This window comes from Puntigrus tetrazona, unplaced genomic scaffold (assembly GCF_018831695.1).
Source record: "Puntigrus tetrazona isolate hp1 unplaced genomic scaffold, ASM1883169v1 S000000984, whole genome shotgun sequence".
NCBI lineage: Eukaryota > Metazoa > Chordata > Actinopteri > Cypriniformes > Cyprinidae > Puntigrus > Puntigrus tetrazona.
The window spans coordinates 42352-62936 of record NW_025048579.1 but is presented as its reverse complement, the minus strand read 5'-3'; the positions used below and the strand labels follow the sequence as shown (position 1 = coordinate 62936).

Sequence of the window (20585 nt, the reverse complement as noted above, 5' to 3'; positions counted from 1 at the left end):
AAAATAGGGCTTTTGCAGCAGCTTTCTAGCACGGCCATCCCACCCTGTTCACGCCTGATCTCTACTTATCTAATACACTGGCCCTTAGTGTGGCCAAAGTTTGACCAGCTCTTTGCTTTCCTTTACTGTTTATTTAATTCAATTGCCTTTAAAGTAGCTGTTCTTTAAACAGAGAGTTTGACTGTTTTTAACTACTTAACTAATGCTCTTATCTTTAATGTAGCTCATTTTGAAGTATTTTTTTTGTATTTCATTCATTACTTATCTAGTATAATGGCACTTAGTGTGCCTCACCTTAAAATAGGGGCTTTTTGCAGCAGCTTTTTGCTTACGGACCATACCACTCTGTTCACGCCTGATCTCGCCTGATCTCAGAAGCTACAGAGTTGGGCCTAGTTAGTACTTGGATGGGAGACTGCCTAGGAATACCAGGTGCTGTAAGTTTTTGAGTTTTTTCACTACTTATCTAATACACTGGCCCTTAGTGTGGCCAAAGTTTGACCAGCTCTTTGCTTTCCCTTACTGCTTATTTAATTCAATTGCCTTTAAAGTAGCTGTTCTTTAAACAGAGTTTGACTGTTTTAACTACTTAACTAATGCTCTTATCTTTAATGTAGCTCATTTTGAAGTATTTTTTTTGTATTTCATTCATTACTTATCTAGTATAATGGCACTTAGTGTGCCTCACCTTAAAATAGGGGCTTTTTGCAGCAGCTTTCACTTACGCCATCCCACCCTGTTCACGCCTGATCTCGCCTGATCTCAGAAGCTAAGCAGAGTTGGGCCTAGTTAGTACTTGGATGGGAGACTGCCTAGGAATACCAGGTGCTGTAAGTTTTTGAGTTTTTTCACTACTTATCTAATACACTGGCCCTTAGTGTGGCCAAAGTTTGACCAGCTCTTTGCTTTCCTTTACTGCTTATTTAATTCAATTGCCTTTAAAGTAGCTGTTCTTTAAACAGAGTTTGACTGTTTTTAACTACTTAACTAATGCTCTTATCTTTAATGTAGCTCATTTTGAAGTATTTTTTTTTGTATTTCATTCATTACTTATCTAGTATAATGGCACTTAGTGTGCCTCACCTTAAAATAGGGGCTTTTTGCAGCAGCTTTCGCTTACGGCCATCCCACCCTGTTCACGCCTGATCTCGTCTGATCTCAGAAGCTAAGCAGAGTTGGGCCTAGTTAGTACTTGGATGGGAGACTGCCTAGGAATACCAGGTGCTGTAAGTTTTTGAGTTTTTTCACTACTTATCTAATACACTGGCCCTTAGTGTGGCCAAAGTTTGACCAGCTCTTTGCTTTCCCTTACTGCTTATTTAATTCAATTGCCTTTAAAGTAGCTGTTCTTTAAACAGAGTTTGACTGTTTTTAACTACTTAACTAATGCTCTTATCTTTAATGTAGCTCATTTTGAAGTATTTTTTTGTATTTCATTCATTATTTATCTAGTATAATGGCACTTAGTGTGCCTCACCTTAAAATAGGGGGCTTTTGCAGCAGCTTTCGCTTACGGCCATACCACCCTGTTCACGCCTGATCTCGTCTGATCTCAGAAGCTAAGCAGAGTTGGGCCTAGTTAGTACTTGGATGGGAGACTGCCTAGGAATACCAGGTGCTGTAAGTTTTTGAGTTTTTTCACTACTTATCTAATACACTGGCCCTTAGTGTGGCCAAAGTTTGACCAGCTCTTTGCTTTCCCTTACTGCTTATTTAATTCAATTGCCTTTAAAGTAGCTGTTCTTTAAACAGAGTTTGACTGTTTTTAACTACTTAACTAATGCTCTTATCTTTAATGTAGCTCATTTTGAAGTATTTTTTGTATTTCATTCATTACTTATCTAGTATAATGGCACTTAGTGTGCCTCACCTTAAAATAGGGGCTTTTTGCAGCAGCTTTCACTTACGGCCATCCCACCCTGTTCACGCCCTGATCTCGCGTCCTGATCTCAGAAGCTAAGCAGAGTTGGGCCTAGTTAGTACTTGGATGGGAGACTGCCTAGGAATACCAGGTGCTGTAAGTTTTGAGTTTTTTCACTACTTATCTAATACACTGGCCCTTAGTGTGGCCAAAGTTTGACCAGCTCTTTGCTTTCCCTTACTGCTTATTTAATTCAATTGCCTTTAAAGTAGCTGTTCTTTAAAAAATAGTTTGACTGTTTTTAACTACTTAACTAATGCTCTTATCTTTAATGTAGCTCATTTTGAAGTATTTTTTTGTATTTCATTCATTACTTATCTAGTATAATGGCACTTAGTGTGCCTCACCTTAAAATAGGGGCTTTTTGCAGCAGCTTTCACTTTACGGCCATACCACCCTGTTCACGCCTGATCTCGCCTGATCTCAGAAGCTACAGAGTTGGGCCTAGTTAGTACTTGGATGGGAGACTGCCTAGGAATACCAGGTGCTGTAAGTTTTTGAGTTTTTTCACTACTTATCTAATACACTGGCCCTTAGTGTGGCCAAAGTTTGACCAGCTCTTTGCTTTCCCCTTACTGCTTATTTAATTCAATTGCCTTTAAAGTAGCTGTTCTTTAAACAGAGTTTGACTGTTTTTAACTACTTAACTAATGCTCTTATCTTTAATGTAGCTCATTTTGAAAGTATTTTTTTGTATTTCATTCATTACTTATCTAGTATAATGGCACTTCTAGTGTGCCTCACCTTAAAAATAGGGCTTTTGCAGCAGCTTTCGCTTACGGCCATACCACCCTGTTCACGCCTGATCTCGCCTGATCTCAGAAGCTAAGAGAGTTGGGCCTAGTTAGTACTTGGATGGGAGACTGCCTAGGAATACCAGGTGCTGTAAGTTTTTGAGTTTTTTCACTACTTATCTAATACACTGGCCTCTTAGTGTGGCCAAAGTTTGACCAGCTCTTTGCTTTCCCTTTACTGCTTATTTAATTCAATTGCCTTTAAAGTAGCTGTTCTTTAAACAGAGTTTGACTGTTTTTAACTACTTAACTAATGCTCTTATCTTTAATGTAGCTCATTTTGAAAGTATTTTTTGTATTTCATTCATTACTTATCTAGTATAATGGCACTTAGTGTGCCTCACCTTAAAATAGGGCTTTTTGCAGCAGCTTTCAAGCACGGCCATACCACCCTCTGTTCACGCCTGATCTCGCCTGATCTCAGAAGCTAAGCAGAGTTGGGCCTAGTTAGTACTTGGATGGGAGACTGCCTAGGAATACCAGGTGCTGTAAGTTTTTGAGTTTTTTCACTACTTATCTAATACACTGGCCCTTAGTGTGGCCAAAGTTTGACCAGCTCTTTGCTTTCCTTACTGCTTATTTAATTCAATTGCCTTTAAAGTAGCTGTTCTTTAAACAGAGTTTGACTGTTTTTAACTACTTAACTAATGCTCTTATCTTTAATGTAGCTCATTTTGAAGTATTTTTTGTATTTCATTCATTACTTATCTAGTATAATGGCACTTAGTGTGCCTCACCTTAAAATAGGGGCTTTTGCAGCAGCTTTCACCACGGCCATCCCACCCAGTTCACGCCTGATCTCGCCTGATCTCAGAAGCTAAGCAGAGTGGGCCTAGTTAGTACTTGGATGGGAGACTGCCTAGGAATACCAGGTGCTGTAAGTTTTTGAGTTTTTTCACTACTAATCTAATACACTGGCCTCTTAGTGTGGCCAAAGTTTGACCAGCTCTTTGCTTTCCCCTCACTGCTTATTTAATTCAATTGCCTTTAAAGTAGCTGTTCTTTAAACAGAGTTTGACTGTTTTTAACTACTTAACTAATGCTCTTATCTTTAATGTAGCTCATTTTGAAGTATTTTTTTGTATTTCATTCATTACTTATCTAGTATAATGGCACTTAGTGTGCCTCACCTTAAAAATAGGGGCTTTTTGCAGCAGCTTTCACGGATTATACCACCCTGTTCACGCCTGATCTCGCCTGATCTCAGAAGCTACAGAGTTGGGCCTAGTTAGTACTTGGATGGGAGACTGCCTAGGAATACCAGGTGCTGTAAGTTTTGAGTTTTTTCACTACTTATCTAATACACTGGCCCTTAGTGTGGCCAAAGTTTGACCAGCTTCTTTGCTTTCCTTTACTGCTTATTTAATTCAATTGCCTTTAAAGTAGCTGTTCTTTAAACAGAGTTTGACTGTTTTTAACTACTTAACTAATGCTCTTATCTTTAATGTAGCTCATTTTGAAGTATTTTTTTGTATTTCATTCATTACTTATCTAGTATAATGGCAATTTAGTGTGCCTCACCTTAAAATAGGGGCTTTTTTGCAACAGCTTTTGCTTACGGACGTACCACACCCTGTTCACGCCTGATCTCGCCTGATCTCAGAAGCTAAGCAGAGTTGGGCCTAGTTAGTACTTGGATGGGAGACTGCCTAGGAATACCAGGTGCTGTAAGTTTTGAGTTTTTTCACTACTTATCTAATACACTGGCTCCCTTAGTGTGGCCAAAGTTTGACCAGCTCTTTGCTTTCCTTTACTGCTTATTTAATTCAATTGCCTTTAAAGTAGCTGTTCTTTAAACAGAGTTTGACTGTTTTTAACTACTTAACTAATGCTCTTATCTTTAATGTAGCTCATTTTGAAGTATTTTTTTGTATTTCATTCATTACTTATCTAGTATAATGGCACTTAGTGTGCCTCACCTTAAAATAGGGGCTTTTGCAGCAGCTTTCGCACGGCCATCCCACCCTGCTCACGCCTGATCTCGCCTGATCTCAGAAGCTACAGAGTTGGGCCTAGTTAGTACTTCTGGATGGGAGACTGCCTAGGAATACCAGGTGCTGTAAGTTTTTGAGTTTTTTCACTACTTATCTAATACACTGGTTCCTTAGTGTGGCCAAAGTTTGACCAGCTCTTTGATTTCCTTTACTGCTTAATTAATTCAATTGCCTTTAAAGTAGCTGTTCTTAAAACAGAGTTTGACTGTTTTTAACTACTTAACTAATGCTCTTATCTTTAATGTAGCTCATTTTGAAGTATTTTTTGTATTTCATTCATTACTTATCTAGTATAATGGCACTTAGTGTGCCTCACCTTAAAATAGGGGCTTTTGCAGCAGCTTTCGCACGGCCATCCCACCCTGTTCACGCCTGATCTCGCCTGATCTCAGAAGCTAAGCAGAGTTGGGCCTAGTTAGTACTTGGATGGGAGACTGCCTAGGAATACCAGGTGCTGTAAGTTTTGAGTTTTTTCACTACTTATCTAATACACTGGCCCTTAGTGTGGCCAAAGTTTGACCAGCTCTCTTGCTTTCCCTTACTGCTTATTTAATTCAATTGCCTTTAAAGTAGCTGTTCTTTAAAAAGAGTTTGACTGTTTTTAACTACTTAACTAATGCTCTTATCTTTAATGTAGCTCATTTTGAAGTATTTTTTTGTATTTCATTCATTACTTATCTAGTATAATGGCACTTAGTGTGCCTCACCTTAAAATAGGGGCTTTTGCAGCAGCTTTCACGCGCCATCCCACCTGCTGTTCACGCCTGATCTCGCCTGATCTCAGAAGCTAAGCAGAGTTGGGCCTAGTTAGTACTTGGATGGGAGACTGCCTAGGAATACCAGGTGCTGTAAGTTTTGAGTTTTTTCACTACTTATCTAATACACTGGCCCTTAGTGTGGCCAAAGTTTGACCAGCTCTTTGATTTCTTTACTGCTTAATTCAATTGCCTTTAAAGTAGCTGTTCTTTAAACAGAGTTTGACTGTTTTTAACTACTTAACTAATGCTCTTATCTTTAATGTAGCTCATTTTGAAGTATTTTTTGTATTTCATTCATTACTTATCTAGTATAATGGCACTTAGTGTGCCTCACCTTAAAAATAGGGGCTTTTTGCAGCAGCTTTCACACGGCCATCCCACCTGTTCACGCCTGATCTCGCCTGATCTCAGAAGCTAAGCAGAGTTGGGCCTAGTTAGTACTTGGATGGGAGACTGCCTAGGAATACCAGGTGCTGTGTAAGTTTTTGAGTTTTTTCACTACTTAATCTAATACACTGGCCCTTAGTGTGGCCAAAGTTTGACCAGCTCTTTTGCTTTCCTTACTGCTTATTTAATTCAATTGCCTTTAAAGTAGCTGTTCTTTAAACAGAGTTTGACTGTTTTTAACTACTTAACTAATGCTCTTATCTTTAATGTAGCTCATTTTGAAGTATTTTTTTGTATTTCATTCATTACTTATCTAGTATAATGGCACTTAGTGTGCCTCACATTAAAATAGGGGCTTTTTGCAACAGCTTTCGCCACGGACATACCACCCTGTTCACGCCTGATCTCGCCTGATCTCAGAAGCTAAGCAGAGTTGGGCCTAGTTAGTACTTGGATGGGAGACTGCCTAGGAATACCAGGTGCTGTAAGTTTTGAGTTTTTTCACTACTTATCTAATACACTGGCCTTAGTGTGGCCAAAGTTTGACCAGCTCTTTGCTTTCCTTTACTGCTTATTTAATTCAATTGCCTTTAAAGTAGCTGTTCTTTAAACAGAGTTTGACTGTTTTTAACTACTTAACTAATGCTCTTATCTTTAATGTAGCTCATTTTGAAGCATTTTTTGTATTTCATTCATTACTTATCTAGTATAATGGCACTTTAGTGTGCCTCACCTTAAAATAGGGGCTTTTTGCAGCAGCTTTTGCTTACGGACGCATACCACCCTGTTCACGCCTGATCTCGCCTGATCTCAGAAGCTACAGAGTTGGGCCTAGTTAGTACTTGGATGGGAGACTGCCTAGGAATACCAGGTGCTGTAAGTTTTGAGTTTTTTCACTACTTATCTAATAAACTGGCCCTTAGTGTGGCCAAAGTTTGACCAGCTCTTTGCTTTCCTTTACTGCTTATTTAATTCAATTGCCTTTAAAGTAGCTGTTCTTTAAACAGAGTTTGACTGTTTTTAACTACTTAACTAATGCTCTTATCTTTAATGTAGCTCATTTTGAAGTATTTTTTGTATTTCATTCATTACTTATCTAGTATAATGGCACTTAGTTTGCCTCACCTTAAAATAGGGGCTTTTGCAGCAGCTTTCTGCTTACGGCCATCCCACCCTGCTCACGCCTGATCTCGCCTGATCTCAGAAGCTACAGAGTTGGGCCTAGTTAGTACTTGGATGGGAGACTGCCTAGGAATACCAGGTGCTGTAAGTTTTTGAGTTTTTCACTACTTATCTAATACACTGGCTCCTTAGTGTGGCCAAAGTTTGACCAGCTCTTTGATTTCCTTTACTGCTTAATTCAATTGCCTTTAAAGTAGCTGTTCTTTAAACAGAGTTTGACTGTTTTTAACTACTTAACTAATGCTCTTATCTTTAATGTAGCTCATTTTGGAAGTATTTTTTTGTATTTCATTCATTACTTATCTAGTATAATGGCACTTAGTGTGCCTCACCTTAAAATAGGGGCTTTTTGCAGCAGCTTTCGCCACGGCCATCCCACCCTGTTCACGCCTGATCTCGTCTGATCTCAGAAGCTAAGCAGAGTTGGGCCTAGTTAGTACTTGGATGGGAGACTGCCTAGGAATACCAGGTGCTGTAAGTTTTTGAGTTTTTTCACTACTTATCTAATACACTGGCCCTTAGTGTGGCCAAAGTTTGACCAGCTCTTTGCTTTCCCTTACTGCTTATTTAATTCAATTGCCTTTAAAGTAGCTGTTCTTTAAAAAGAGTTTGACTGTTTTTAACTACTTAACTAATGCTCTTATCTTTAATGTAGCTCATTTTGAAGTATTTTTTTTGTATTTCATTCATTACTTATCTAGTATAATGGCACTTAGTGTGCCTCACATTAAAATAGGGGGCTTTTTGCAACAGCTTTTGCTTACGGACGTACCACCCTGTTCACGCCTGATCTCGTCTGATCTCAGAAGCTAAGCAGAGTTGGGCCTAGTTAGTACTTGGATGGGAGACTGCCTAGGAATACTCAGGTGCTGTAAGTTTTGAGTTTTTTCACTACTTATCTAATACACTGGCCCTTAGTGTGGCCAAAGTTTGACCAGCTCTTTGCTTTCCCTTACTGCTTATTTAATTCAATTGCCTTTAAAGTAGCTGTTCTTAAACAGAGTTTGACTGTTTTTAACTACTTAACTAATGCTCTTATCTTTAATGTAGCTCATTTTGAAGTATTTTTTGTATTTCATTCATTACTTATCTAGTATAATGGCACTTAGTGTGCCTCACCTTAAAAATAGGGGCTTTTGCAGCAGCTTTCACGCCATCCCACTCTGTTCACGCCTGATCTCGCCTGATCTCAGAAGCTAAGCAGAGTTGGGCCTAGTTAGTACTTGGATGGGAGACTGCCTAGGAATACCAGGTGCTGTAAGTTTTGAGTTTTTTCACTACTTATCTAATACACTGGCCCTTAGTGTGGCCAAAGTTTGACCAGCTCTTTGATTTCCTTTACTGCTTAAATTCAATTGCCTTTAAAGTAGCTGTTCTTTAAACAGAGTTTGACTGTTTTTAACTACTTAACTAATGCTCTTATCTTTAATGTAGCTCATTTTGAAGTATTTTTTTGTATTTCATTCATTACTTATCTAGTATAATGGCACTTAGTGTGCCTCACCTTAAAAATAGGGGCTTTTTGCAGCAGCTGCCACGGCCATCCCACCCTGTTCACGCCTGATCTCGCCTGATCTCAGAAGCTAAGCAGAGTTGGGCCTAGTTAGTACTTGGATGGGAGACTGCCTAGGAATACCAGGTGCTCTAAGTTTTTGAGTTTTTCACTACTTATCTAATACACTGGCCCTTAGTGTGGCCAAAGTTTGACCAGCTCTTTGCTTTCCTTACTGCTTATTTAATTCAATTGCCTTTAAAGTAGCTGTTCTTTAAAAATAGTTTGACTGTTTTTAACTACTTAACTAATGCTCTTATCTTTAATGTAGCTCATTTTGAAGTATTTTTTGTATTTCATTCATTATTTATCTAGTATAATGGCACTTAGTGTGCCTCACCTTAAAATAGGGGCTTTTGCAGCAGCTTTCAAGCTTCACGGCCATACCACCCTGTTCACGTCTGATCTCAGAAGCTAAGCAGAGTTGGGCCTAGTTAGTACTTGGATGGGAGACTGCCTAGGAATACCAGGTGCTGTAAGTTTTTGAGTTTTTTCACTACTTATCTAATACACTGGCCCTTAGTGTGGCCAAAGTTTGACCAGCTCTTTGCTTTCCCTTACTGCTTATTTAATTCAATTGCCTTTAAAGTAGCTGTTCTTTAAACAGAGTTTGACTGTTTTTAACTACTTAACTAATGCTCTTATCTTTAATGTAGCTCATTTTGAAGTATTTTTTTGTATTTCATTCATTACTTATCTAGTATAATGGCTCTTAGTGTGCCTCACCTTAAAATAGGGTGCATTTTGCAGCAGCTTTCGCTTACGGCCATCCCACCCTGTTCACGCCTGATCTCGTCTGATCTCAGAAGCTAAGCAGAGTTGGGCCTAGTTAGTACTTGGATGGGAGACTGCCTAGGAATACCAGGTGCTGTAAGTTTTTGAGTTTTTTCACTACTTATCTAATACACTGGCCCTTAGTGTGGCCAAAGTTTGACCAGCTCTTTGCTTTCCCTTACTGCTTATTTAATTCAATTGCCTTTAAAGTAGCTGTTCTTTAAAAAGAGTTTGACTGTTTTTAACTACTTAACTAATGCTCTTATCTTTAATGTAGCTCATTTTGAAGTATTTTTTTTGTATTTCATTCATTACTTATCTAGTATAATGGCACTTAGTGTGCCTCACATTAAAATAGGGGCTTTTTTTTTTTGCAGCAGCTTTCGCCACGGACGTACCACCCCTGTTCACGCCTGATCTCGCCTGATCTCAAAAGCTACAGAGTTGGGCCTAGTTAGTACTTGGATGGGAGACTGCCTAGGAATACCAGGTGCTGTAAGTTTTTGAGTTTTTTCACTACTTATCTAATACACTGGCTCCTTAGTGTGGCCAAAGTTTGACCAGCTCTTTGCTTTCCTTACTGCTTATTTAATTCAATTGCCTTTAAAGTAGCTGTTCTTTAAACAGAGTTTGACTGTTTTTAACTACTTAACTAATGCTCTTATCTTTAATGTAGCTCATTTTAAGTATTTTTTGTATTTCATTCATTACTTATCTAGTATAATGGCACTTAGTGTGCCTCACCTTAAAAATAGGGGCTTTTGCAGCAGCTTTCGCTTATGGCCATACCACCCTGTTCACGCCTGATCTCGCCTGATCTCAGAAGCTAAGCAGAGTTGGGCCTAGTTAGTACTTGGATCGAGACTGCCTAGGAATACCAGGTGCTGTAAGTTTTTGAGTTTTTCACTACTTATCTAATACACTGGCCCTTTAGTGTGGCCAAAGTTTGACCAGCTCTTTGCTTTCCTTACTGCTTATTTAATCTCAATTGCCTTTAAAGTAGCTGTTCTTTAAACAGAGTTTGACTGTTTTTAACTACTTAACTAATGCTCTTATCTTTAATGTAGCTCATTTTAAAGTATTATTTTTGTATTTCATTCATTACTTATCTAGTATAATGGCACTTAGTGTGCCTCACCTTAAAATAGGGGCTTTTGCAGCAGCTTTCACACGGCCATACCACCCTGTTCACGCCTGATCTCGCCTGATCTCAGAAGCTAAGCAGAGTTGGGCCTAGTTAGTACTTGGATGGGAGACTGCGTAGGAATACCAGGTGCTGTAAGTTTTAAGTTTTTTCACTACTAATCTAATACACTGGCCCTTAGTGTGGCCAAAGTTTGACCAGCTCTTTGCTTTCCTTACTGCTTATTTAATTCAATTGCCTTTAAAGTAGCTGTTCTTTAAACAGAGTTTGACTGTTTTTAACTACTTAACTAATGCTCTTATCTTTAATGTAGCTCATTTTGAAGTATTTTTGTGTATTTCATTCATTACTTATCTAGTATAATGGCACTTAGTGTGCCTCACCTTAAAATAGGGGCTTTTTGCAGCAGCTTTACACACGGCCATCCCACCCAGTTCACGCCTGATCTCGCCTGATCTCAGAAGCTACAGAGTTGGGCCTAGTTAGTACTTGGATGGGAGACTGCCTAGGAATACCAGGTGCTGTAAATTTTTGAGTTTTTTCACTACTAATCTAATACACTGGCCCTTAGTGTGGCCAAAGTTTGACCAGCTCTTTGCTTTCCCTACTGCTTATTTAATTCAATTGCCTTTAAAGTAGCTGTTCTTTAAACAGAGTTTGACTGTTTTTAACTACTTAACTAATGCTCTTATCTTTAATGTAGCTCATTTTGAAGTATTTTTTTGTATTTCATTCATTACTTATCTAGTATAATGGCACTTAGTGTGCCTCACATTAAAATAGGGCTTTTTGCAACAGCTTTCGCTATCGGACGTACCACCCTGTTCACGCCTGATCTCGCCTGATCTCAGAAGCTAAGCAGAGTTGGGCCTAGTTAGTACTTGGATGGGAGACTGCCTAGGAATACCAGGTGCTGTAAGTTTTTGAGTTTTTTCACTACTTATCTAATACACTGGCCCTTAGTGTGGCCAAAGTTTGACCAGCTCTTTGCTTTCCTTACTGCTTATTTAATTCAATTGCCTTTAAAGTAGCTGTTCTTTAAACAGAGTTTGACTGTTTTTAACTACTTAACTAATGCTCTTATCTTTAATGTAGCTCATTTTAAGTATTTTTTGTATTTCATTCATTACTTATCTAGTATAATGGCACTTAGTGTGCCTCACCTTAAAATAGGGGGCTTTTTGCAGCAGCTGCTTATGGCCATACCACCCTGTTCACGCCTGATCTCGCCTGATCTCAGAAGCTAAGCAGAGTTGGGCCTAGTTAGTACTTGGATGGGAGACTGCCTAGGAATACCAGGTGCTGTAAGTTTTTGAGTTTTTTCACTACTTATCTAATACACTGGCCCTTAGTGTGGCCAAAGTTTGACCAGCTCTTTCCTTTCCCTTACTGCTTATTTAATTCAATTGCCTTTAAAGTAGCTGTTCTTTAAACAGAGTTTGACTGTTTTTAACTACTTAACTAATGCTCTTATCTTTAATGTAGCTCATTTTGAAGTATTTTTTGTATTTCATTCATTACTTATCTAGTATAATGGCACTTAGTGTGCCTCACCTTAAAATAGGGGCTTTTTGCAGCAGCTTTCGCTTTCACGGCCATCCCACCCTGTTCACGCCTGATCTCGCCTGATCTCAGAAGCTAAGCAGAGTTGGGCCTAGTTAGTACTTGGATCGAGACTGCCTAGGAATACCAGGTGCTGTAAGTTTTGAGTTTTTTCACTACTTATCTAATACACTGGCCCTTAGTGTGGCCAAAGTTTGACCAGCTCTTTGCTTTCCTTACTGCTTATTTAATTCAATTGCCTTTAAAGTAGCTGTTCTTTAAACAGAGTTTGACTGTTTTTAACTACTTAACTAATGCTCTTATCTTTAATGTAGCTCATTTTGAAGTATTTTTTTGTATTTCATTCATTACTTATCTAGTATAATGGCACTTAGTGTGCCTCACCTTAAAATAGGGGGCTTTTTGCAGCAGCTTTCGCTTATGGCCATCCCACCCTGTTCACGCCTGATCTCGTCTGATCTCAGAAGCTAAGCAGAGTTGGGCCTAGTTACTACTTGGATGGGAGGCTGCCTAGGAATACCAGGTGCTGTAAGTTTTTGAGTTTTTTCACTACTTATCTAATACACTGGCCCTTAGTGTGGCCAAAGTTTGACCAGCTCTTTGCTTTCCCTTACTGCTTATTTAATTCAATTGCCTTTAAAGTAGCTGTTCTTTAAACAGAGTTTGACTGTTTTTAACTACTTAACTAATGCTCTTATCTTTAATGTAGCTCAATTTGAAGTATTTTTTTGTATTTCATTCATTACTTATCTAGTATAATGGCACTTAGTGTGCCTCACCTTAAAATAGGGGGCTTTTTGCAGCAGCTTTCGCTTACGGCCATACCACCCTGTTCACGCCTGATCTCGCCTGATCTCAGAAGCTAAGCAGAGTTGGGCCTAGTTAGTACTTGGATGGGAGACTGCCTAGGAATACCAGGTGCTGTAAGTTTTTGAGTTTTTTCACTACTTATCTAATACACTGGCCCTTAGTGTGGCCAAAGTTTGACCAGCTCTTTGCTTTCCCTTACTGCTTATTTAATTCAATTGCCTTTAAAGTAGCTGTTCTTTAAACAGAGTTTGACTGTTTTTAACTACTTAACTAATGCTCTTATCTTTAATGTAGCTCATTTTGAAGTATTTTTTTGTATTTCATTCATTACTTATCTAGTATAATGGCACTTAGTGTGCCTCACCTTAAAATAGGGGCTTTTTGCAGCAGCTTTCACTTCACGCCATCCCACCCTGTTCACGCCTGATCTCGCCTGATCTCAGAAGCTAAGCAGAGTTGGGCCTAGTTAGTACTTGGATAGGAGACTGCCTAGGAATACCAGGTGCTGTAAGTTTTTGAGTTTTTTCACTACTTATCTAATACACTGGCCCTTAGTGTGGCCAAAGTTTGACCAGCTCTTTGCTTTCCTTACTGCTTATTTACTTCAATTGTTTTTTAAAGTAGCTGTTCTTTAAACAGAGTTTGACTGTTTTTAACTACTTAACTAATGCTCTTATCTTTAATGTAGCTCATTTTGAAGTATTTTTTTGTATTTCATTCATTACTTATCTAGTATAATGGCACTTTAGTGTGCCTCACCTTAAAATAGGGGCTTTTTGCAGCAGCTTTCGCTTACGGCCATACCACCCTGTTCACGCCTGATCTCGCTCTGATCTCAGAAGCTAAGCAGAGTTGGGCCTAGTTAGTACTTGGATGGGAGACTGCCTAGGAATACCAGGTGCTGTAAGTTTTGAGTTTTTTCACTACTTATCTAATACACTGGCCCTTAGTGTGGCCAAAGTTTGACCAGCTCTTTGCTTTCCCTTACTGCTTATTTAATTCAATTGTTTTTAAAGTAGCTGTTCTTTAAACAGAGTTTGACTGTTTTTAACTACTTAACTAATGCTCTTATCTTTAATGTAGCTCATTTTAACGTATTATTTTTGTATTTCATTCATTACTTATCTAGTATAATGGCACTTAGTGTGCCTCACATTAAAATAGGGGCTTTTTGCAGCAGCTTTCGCTTACAGACGCATACCACCCTGTTCACGCCTGATCTCGCCTGATCTCAGAAGCTAAGCAGAGTTGGGCCTAGTTAGTACTTGGATGGGAGACTGCCTAGGAATACCAGGTGCTGTAAGTTTTTGAGTTTTTCACTACTTATCTAATACACTGGCCCTTAGTGTGGCCAAAGTTTGACCAGCTCTTTGCTTTCCCTTACTGCTTATTTAATTCAATTGCCTTTAAAGTAGCTGTTCTTTAAACAGAGTTTGACTGTTTTTAACTACTTAACTAATGCTCTTATCTTTAATGTAGCTCATTTTGAAGTATTTTTTGTATTTCATTCATTACTTATCTAGTATAATGGCACTTAGTGTGCCTCACCTTAAAATAGGGGCTTTTGCAGCAGCTTTCGCTTATGGCCATACCACCCTGTTCACGCCTGATCTCGTCTGATCTCAGAAGCTAAGCAGAGTTGGGCCTAGTTAGTACTTGGATCGGAGACTGCCTAGGAATACCAGGTGCTGTAAGTTTTTGAGTTTTTTCACTACTTATCTAATACACTGGCCCTTAGTGTGGCCAAAGTTTGACCAGCTCTTTGCTTTCCTTACTGCTTATTTAATTCAATTGCCTTTAAAGTAGCTGTTCTTTAAACAGAGTTTGACTGTTTTTAACTACTTAACTAATGCTCTTATCTTTAATGTAGCTCATTTTAAAGTATTATTTTTGTATTTCATTCATTACTTATCTAGTATAATGGCACTTAGTGTGCCTCACCTTAAAATAGGGGGCTTTTTGCAGCAGCTTTAAACACGCCATACCACCCTGTTCACGCCTGATCTCGCCTGATCTCAGAAGCTAAGCAGAGTTGGGCCTAGTTAGTACTTGGATGGGAGACTGCGTAGGAATACCAGGTGCTGTAAGTTTTGAGTTTTTCACTACTAATCTAATACACTGGCCCTTAGTGTGGCCAAAGTTTGACCAGCTCTTTGCTTTCCCTTACTGCTTATTTAATTCAATTGCCTTTAAAGTAGCTGTTCTTTAAACAGAGTTTGACTGTTTTTAACTACTTAACTAATGCTCTTATCTTTAATGTAGCTCATTTTGAAGTATTTTTGTGTATTTCATTCATTACTTATCTAGTATAATGGCACTTAGTGTGCCTCACCTTAAAATAGGGGCTTTTTGCAGCAGCTTTTCGCTTACGGCCATCCCACCCAGTTCACGCCTGATCTCGTCTGATCTCAGAAGCTAAGCAGAGTTGGGCCTAGTTAGTACTTGGATGGGAGACTGCCTAGGAATACCAGGTGCTGTAAGTTTTGAGTTTTTCACTACTAATCTAATACACTGGCCCTTAGTGTGGCCAAAGTTTGACCAGCTCTTTGCTTTCCCTTACTGCTTATTTAATTCAATTGCCTTTAAAGTAGCTGTTCTTTAAACAGAGTTTGACTGTTTTTAACTACTTAACTAATGCTCTTATCTTTAATGTAGCTCATTTTGAAGTATTTTTTTGTATTTCATTCATTACTTATCTAGTATAATGGCACTTAGTGTGCCTCACATTAAAAATAGGGGCTTTTGCAACAGCTTTCGCTTACGGACGTACCACCCTGTTCACGCCTGATCCTCGCTCTGATCTCAGAAGCTAAGCAGAGTTGGGCCTAGTTAGTACTTGGATGGGAGACTGCCTAGGAATACCAGGTGCTGTAAGTTTTGAGTTTTTTCACTACTTATCTAATACACTGGCCCTTAGTGTGGCCAAAGTTTGACCAGCTCTTTGCTTTCCCTTACTGCTTATTTAATTCAATTGCCTTTAAAGTAGCTGTTCTTTAAACAGAGTTTGACTGTTTTTAACTACTTAACTAATGCTCTTATCTTTAATGTAGCTCATTTTGAAGTATTTTTTTGTATTTCATTCATTACTTATCTAGTATAATGGCACTTAGTGTGCCTCACCTTAAAATAGGGGCTTTTTGCAGCAGCTTTCGCTTATGGCCATACCACCCTGTTCACGCCTGATCTCGCCTGATCTCAGAAGCTAAGCAGAGTTGGGCCTAGTTAGTACTTGGATGGGAGACTGCCTAGGAATACCAGGTGCTGTAAGTTTTGAGTTTTTTCACTACTTATCTAATACACTGGCCCTTAGTGTGGCCAAAGTTTGACCAGCTCTTTGCTTTCCCTTACTGCTTATTTAATTCAATTGCCTTTAAAGTAGCTGTTCTTTAAACAGAGTTTGACTGTTTTTAACTACTTAACTAATGCTCTTATCTTTAATGTAGCTCATTTTGAAGTATTTTTGTATTTCATTCATTACTTATCTAGTATAATGGCACTTAGTGTGCCTCACCTTAAAATAGGGCTTTTTGCAGCAGCTTTCGCTTACGGCCATCCCACCCTGTTCACGCCTGATCTCGCCTGATCTCAGAAGCTAAGCAGAGTTGGGCCTAGTTAGTACTTGGATCGGAGACTGCCTAGGAATACCAGGTGCTGTAAGTTTTGAGTTTTTTCACTACTTATCTAATACACTGGCCCTTAGTGTGCCAAAGTTTGACCAGCTCTTTGCTTTCCCTTACTGCTTATTTAATTCAATTGCCTTTAAAGTAGCTGTTCTTTAAACAGAGTTTGACTGTTTTTAACTACTTAACTAATGCTCTTATCTTTAATGTAGCTCATTTTGAAGTATTTTTTTGTATTTCATTCATTACTTATCTAGTATAATGGCACTTAGTGTGCCTCACCTTAAAATAGGGGCTTTTTGCAGCAGCTTTTTGCTTATGGCCATCCCACCCTGTTCACGCCTGATCTCGTCTGATCTCAGAAGCTAAGCAGAGTTGGGCCTAGTTACTACTTGGATGGGAGGCTGCCTAGGAATACCAGGTGCTGTAAGTTTTTGAGTTTTTTCACTACTTATCTAATACACTGGCCCTTAGTGTGGCCAAAGTTTGACCAGCTCTTTGCTTTCCCTTACTGCTTATTTAATTCAATTGCCTTTAAAGTAGCTGTTCTTTAAACAGAGTTTGACTGTTTTTAACTACTTAACTAATGCTCTTATCTTTAATGTAGCTCAATTTGAAGTATTTTTTTGTATTTCATTCATTACTTATCTAGTATAATGGCACTTAGTGTGCCTCACCTTAAAATAGGGGCTTTTTGCAGCAGCTTTCGCTTTCACGGCCATACCACCCTGTTCACGCCTGATCTCGCCTGATCTCAGAAGCTAAGCAGAGTTGGGCCTAGTTAGTACTTGGATGGGAGACTGCCTAGGAATACCAGGTGCTGTAAGTTTTGAGTTTTTTCACTACTTATCTAATACACTGGCCCTTAGTGTGGCCAAAGTTTGACCAGCTCTTTGCTTTCCCTTACTGCTTATTTAATTCAATTGCCTTTAAAGTAGCTGTTCTTTAAACAGAGTTTGACTGTTTTTAACTACTTAACTAATGCTCTTATCTTTAATGTAGCTCATTTTGAAGTATTTTTTTGTATTTCATTCATTACTTATCTAGTATAATGGCACTTAGTGTGCCTCACATTAAAATAGGGGCTTTTGCAGCAGCTTTCGCTTACGGCCATCCCACCCTGTTCACGCCTGATCTCGTCTGATCTCAGAAGCTAAGCAGAGTTGGGCCTAGTTAGTACTTGGATGGGAGACTGCCTAGGAAATACCAGGTGCTGTAAGTTTTGAGTTTTTCACTACTTATCTAATACACTGGCCCTTAGTGTGGCCAAAGTTTGACCAGCTCTTTGCTTTCCCTTACTGCTTATTTACTTCAATTGTTTTTAAAGTAGCTGTTCTTTAAACAGAGTTTGACTGTTTTTAACTACTTAACTAATGCTCTTATCTTTAATGTAGCTCATTTTGAAGTATTTTTTGTATTTCATTCATTACTTATCTAGTATAATGGCACTTAGTGTGCCTCACCTTAAAATAGGGGGCTTTTTGCAGCAGCTTTCGCTTACGGCCATACCACCCTGTTCACGCCTGATCTCGTCTGATCTCAGAAGCTAAGCAGAGTTGGGCCTAGTTAGTACTTGGATGGGAGACTGCCTAGGAATACCAGGTGCTGTAAGTTTTTGAGTTTTTTCACTACTTATCTAATACACTGGCCCTTAGTGTGGCCAAAGTTTGACCAGCTCTTTGCTTTCCCTTACTGCTTATTTAATTCAATTGTTTTTAAAGTAGCTGTTCTTTAAACAGAGTTTGACTGTTTTTAACTACTTAACTAATGCTCTTATCTTTAATGTAGCTCATTTTAACGTATTATTTTTGTATTTCATTCATTACTTATCTAGTATAATGGCACTTAGTGTGCCTCACCTTAAAATAGGGGCTTTTGCAGCAGCTTTCGCTTGCGCCATACCACCCTGTTCACGCCTGATCTCGTCTGATCTCAGAAGCTAAGCAGAGTTGGGCCTAGTTAGTACTTGGATGGGAGACTGCCTAGGAATACCAGGTGCTGTAAGTTTTTGAGTTTTTTCACTACTTATCTAATACACTGGCCCTTAGTGTGGCCAAAGTTTGACCAGCTCTTTGCTTTCCCTTACTGCTTATTTAATTCAATTGCCTTTAAAGTAGCTGTTCTTTAAACAGAGTTTGACTGTTTTTAACTACTTAACTAATGCTCTTATCTTTAATGTAGCTCATTTTGAAGTATTTTTTTGTATTTCATTCATTACTTATCTAGTATAATGGCACTTAGTGTGCCTCACCTTAAAATAGGGGGCTTTTTGCAGCAGCTTTCGCTTACGGCCATCCCACCCTGTTCACGCCTGATCTCGTCTGATCTCAGAAGCTAAGCAGAGTTGGGCCTAGTTAGTACTTGGATGGGAGACTGCCTAGGAATACCAGGTGCTGTAAGTTTTTGAGTTTTTTCACTACTAATCTAATACACTGGCCCTTAGTGTGGCCAAAGTTTGACCAGCTCTTTGCTTTCCCTTACTGCTTATTTAATTCAATTGCCTTTAAAGTAGCTGTTCTTTAAACAGAGTTTGACTGTTTTTAACTACTTAACTAATGCTCTTATCTTTAATGTAGCTCATTTTGAAGTATTTTTTTGTATTTCATTCATTACTTATCTAGTATAATGGCACTTAGTGTGCCTCACCTTAAAATAGGGGGCTTTTTGCAGCAGCTTTCGCTTACGGCCATCCCACCCTGTTCACGCCTGATCTCGTCTGATCTTAGAAGCTAAGTAGAGTTGGGCCTAGTTAGTACTTGGATGGGAGACTGCCTAGGAATACCAGGTGCTGTAAGTTTTTGAGTTTTTTCACTACTTATCTAATACACTGGCCCTTAGTGTGGCCAAAGTTTGACCAGCTCTTTGCTTTCCCTTACTGCTTATTTAATTCAATTGTTTTTAAAGTAGCTGTTCTTTAAACAGAGTTTGACTGTTTTTAACTACTTAACTAATGCTCTTATCTTTAATGTAGCTCATTTTAAAGTATTTTTTTGTATTTCATTCATTACTTATCTAGTATAATGGCACTTAGTGTGCCTCACCTTAAAATAGGGGGCTTTTTGCAGCAGCTTTCGCTTACGGCCATACCACCCTGTTCACGCCTGATCTCGTCTGATCTCAGAAGCTAAGCAGAGTTGGGCCTAGTTAGTACTTGGATGGGAGACTGCCTAGGAATACCAGGTGCTGTAAGTTTTGAGTTTTTCACTACTTATCTAATACACTGGCCCTTAGTGTGGCCAAAGTTTGACCAGCTCTTTGCTTTCCCTTACTGCTTATTTAATTCAATTGCCTTTAAAGTAGCTGTTCTTTAAACAGAGTTTGACTGTTTTTAACTACTTAACTAATGCTCTTATCTTTAATGTAGCTCATTTTGAAGTATTTTTTGTATTTCATTCATTACTTATCTAGTATAATGGCACTTAGTGTGCCTCACCTTAAAATAGGGGCTTTTTGCAGCAGCTTTAGCTTACGGCCATCCCACCCTGTTCACGCCTGATCTCGTCTGATCTCAGAAGCTAAGCAGAGTTGGGCCTAGTTAGTACTTGGATGGGAGACTGTCTAGGAATACCAGGTGCTGTAAGTTTTGAGTTTTTTCACTACTTATCTAATACACTGGCCCTTAGTGTGGCCAAAGTTTGACCAGCTCTTTGCTTTCCCTTACTGCTTATTTAATTCAATTGCCTTTAAAGTAGCTGTTCTTTAAACAGAGTTTGACTGTTTTTAACTACTTAACTAATGCTCTTATCTTTAATGTAGCTCATTTTGAAGTATTTTTTGTATTTCATTCATTACTTATCTAGTATAATGGCACTTAGTGTGCCTCACCTTAAAATAGGGGCTTTTTGCAGCAGCTTTGCTTACGGCCATACCACTCTGTTCACGCCTGATCTTGTCTGATCTCAGAAGCTAAGCAGAGTTGGGCCTAGTTAGTACTTGGATGGGAGACTGCCTAGGAATACCAGGTGCTGTAAGTTTTTGAGTTTTTTCACTACTTATCTAATACACTGGCCCTTAGTGTGGCCAAAGTTTGACCAGCTCTTTGCTTTCCCTTACTGCTTATTTAATTCAATTGCCTTTAAAGTAGCT

At 38.8% G+C, this 20585-nt stretch overlaps 4 non-coding genes and 40 pseudogenes across 4 annotated transcripts; all 44 read left to right on the top strand.

Annotated features, from left to right (window-relative positions):
- The first annotated feature begins 326 nt into the window (after positions 1-326).
- LOC122338425 lies at positions 327-444 on the top strand (annotated as a pseudogene).
- Positions 445-719: 275 nt separating this feature from the next.
- LOC122338405 lies at positions 720-837 on the top strand (annotated as a pseudogene).
- A 277-nt stretch (positions 838-1114) lies between these two features.
- On the top strand, positions 1115-1233 carry LOC122338457 (annotated as a pseudogene).
- Positions 1234-1508: 275 nt separating this feature from the next.
- On the top strand, positions 1509-1627 carry LOC122338441. Its single transcript, XR_006249779.1, has one exon. It is a non-coding gene; the product is annotated as a 5S ribosomal RNA (ribosomal RNA).
- A 274-nt stretch (positions 1628-1901) lies between these two features.
- Positions 1902-2024, top strand: LOC122338401 (annotated as a pseudogene).
- Positions 2025-2300: 276 nt separating this feature from the next.
- On the top strand, positions 2301-2417 carry LOC122338423 (annotated as a pseudogene).
- Positions 2418-2695: 278 nt separating this feature from the next.
- Positions 2696-2813, top strand: LOC122338400 (annotated as a pseudogene).
- A 276-nt stretch (positions 2814-3089) lies between these two features.
- LOC122338420 lies at positions 3090-3210 on the top strand (annotated as a pseudogene).
- Positions 3211-4268: 1058 nt separating this feature from the next.
- Positions 4269-4389, top strand: LOC122338421 (annotated as a pseudogene).
- Positions 4390-5053: 664 nt separating this feature from the next.
- On the top strand, positions 5054-5172 carry LOC122338406 (annotated as a pseudogene).
- Positions 5173-5831: 659 nt separating this feature from the next.
- On the top strand, positions 5832-5949 carry LOC122338424 (annotated as a pseudogene).
- Positions 5950-6226: 277 nt separating this feature from the next.
- Positions 6227-6345, top strand: LOC122338434 (annotated as a pseudogene).
- A 665-nt stretch (positions 6346-7010) lies between these two features.
- LOC122338426 lies at positions 7011-7127 on the top strand (annotated as a pseudogene).
- Positions 7128-7398: 271 nt separating this feature from the next.
- LOC122338411 lies at positions 7399-7517 on the top strand (annotated as a pseudogene).
- Positions 7518-7794: 277 nt separating this feature from the next.
- Positions 7795-7914, top strand: LOC122338385 (annotated as a pseudogene).
- A 266-nt stretch (positions 7915-8180) lies between these two features.
- LOC122338416 lies at positions 8181-8300 on the top strand (annotated as a pseudogene).
- Positions 8301-8572: 272 nt separating this feature from the next.
- LOC122338442 lies at positions 8573-8687 on the top strand (annotated as a pseudogene).
- A 659-nt stretch (positions 8688-9346) lies between these two features.
- Positions 9347-9465, top strand: LOC122338456 (annotated as a pseudogene).
- Positions 9466-10137: 672 nt separating this feature from the next.
- LOC122338412 lies at positions 10138-10255 on the top strand (annotated as a pseudogene).
- A 273-nt stretch (positions 10256-10528) lies between these two features.
- LOC122338394 lies at positions 10529-10647 on the top strand (annotated as a pseudogene).
- A 662-nt stretch (positions 10648-11309) lies between these two features.
- On the top strand, positions 11310-11428 carry LOC122338418 (annotated as a pseudogene).
- Positions 11429-11698: 270 nt separating this feature from the next.
- LOC122338475 lies at positions 11699-11817 on the top strand (annotated as a pseudogene).
- A 276-nt stretch (positions 11818-12093) lies between these two features.
- Positions 12094-12211, top strand: LOC122338439 (annotated as a pseudogene).
- Positions 12212-12485: 274 nt separating this feature from the next.
- Positions 12486-12604, top strand: LOC122338392 (annotated as a pseudogene).
- Positions 12605-12880: 276 nt separating this feature from the next.
- On the top strand, positions 12881-12999 carry LOC122338465 (annotated as a pseudogene).
- Positions 13000-13274: 275 nt separating this feature from the next.
- On the top strand, positions 13275-13393 carry LOC122338432 (annotated as a pseudogene).
- A 276-nt stretch (positions 13394-13669) lies between these two features.
- On the top strand, positions 13670-13789 carry LOC122338472 (annotated as a pseudogene).
- Positions 13790-14064: 275 nt separating this feature from the next.
- LOC122338409 lies at positions 14065-14185 on the top strand (annotated as a pseudogene).
- A 272-nt stretch (positions 14186-14457) lies between these two features.
- LOC122338473 lies at positions 14458-14576 on the top strand (annotated as a pseudogene).
- A 273-nt stretch (positions 14577-14849) lies between these two features.
- Positions 14850-14969, top strand: LOC122338438 (annotated as a pseudogene).
- A 274-nt stretch (positions 14970-15243) lies between these two features.
- Positions 15244-15362, top strand: LOC122338481 (annotated as a pseudogene).
- A 273-nt stretch (positions 15363-15635) lies between these two features.
- On the top strand, positions 15636-15756 carry LOC122338417 (annotated as a pseudogene).
- A 274-nt stretch (positions 15757-16030) lies between these two features.
- LOC122338474 lies at positions 16031-16149 on the top strand (annotated as a pseudogene).
- A 271-nt stretch (positions 16150-16420) lies between these two features.
- Positions 16421-16539, top strand: LOC122338387 (annotated as a pseudogene).
- Positions 16540-16813: 274 nt separating this feature from the next.
- Positions 16814-16932, top strand: LOC122338391 (annotated as a pseudogene).
- A 277-nt stretch (positions 16933-17209) lies between these two features.
- Positions 17210-17328, top strand: LOC122338383 (annotated as a pseudogene).
- Positions 17329-17601: 273 nt separating this feature from the next.
- Positions 17602-17721, top strand: LOC122338484 (annotated as a pseudogene).
- Positions 17722-17994: 273 nt separating this feature from the next.
- On the top strand, positions 17995-18113 carry LOC122338430. The gene has a single exon (XR_006249778.1). It is a non-coding gene; the product is annotated as a 5S ribosomal RNA (ribosomal RNA).
- A 275-nt stretch (positions 18114-18388) lies between these two features.
- LOC122338388 lies at positions 18389-18506 on the top strand (annotated as a pseudogene).
- Positions 18507-18782: 276 nt separating this feature from the next.
- Positions 18783-18901, top strand: LOC122338455 (annotated as a pseudogene).
- Positions 18902-19177: 276 nt separating this feature from the next.
- Positions 19178-19296, top strand: LOC122338380 (annotated as a pseudogene).
- A 276-nt stretch (positions 19297-19572) lies between these two features.
- LOC122338419 lies at positions 19573-19691 on the top strand. Its single transcript, XR_006249777.1, has one exon. It is a non-coding gene; the product is annotated as a 5S ribosomal RNA (ribosomal RNA).
- A 272-nt stretch (positions 19692-19963) lies between these two features.
- LOC122338468 lies at positions 19964-20082 on the top strand (annotated as a pseudogene).
- Positions 20083-20354: 272 nt separating this feature from the next.
- Positions 20355-20473, top strand: LOC122338446. Its single transcript, XR_006249782.1, has one exon. It is a non-coding gene; the product is annotated as a 5S ribosomal RNA (ribosomal RNA).
- The last annotated feature ends 112 nt before the right edge of the window (positions 20474-20585 follow it).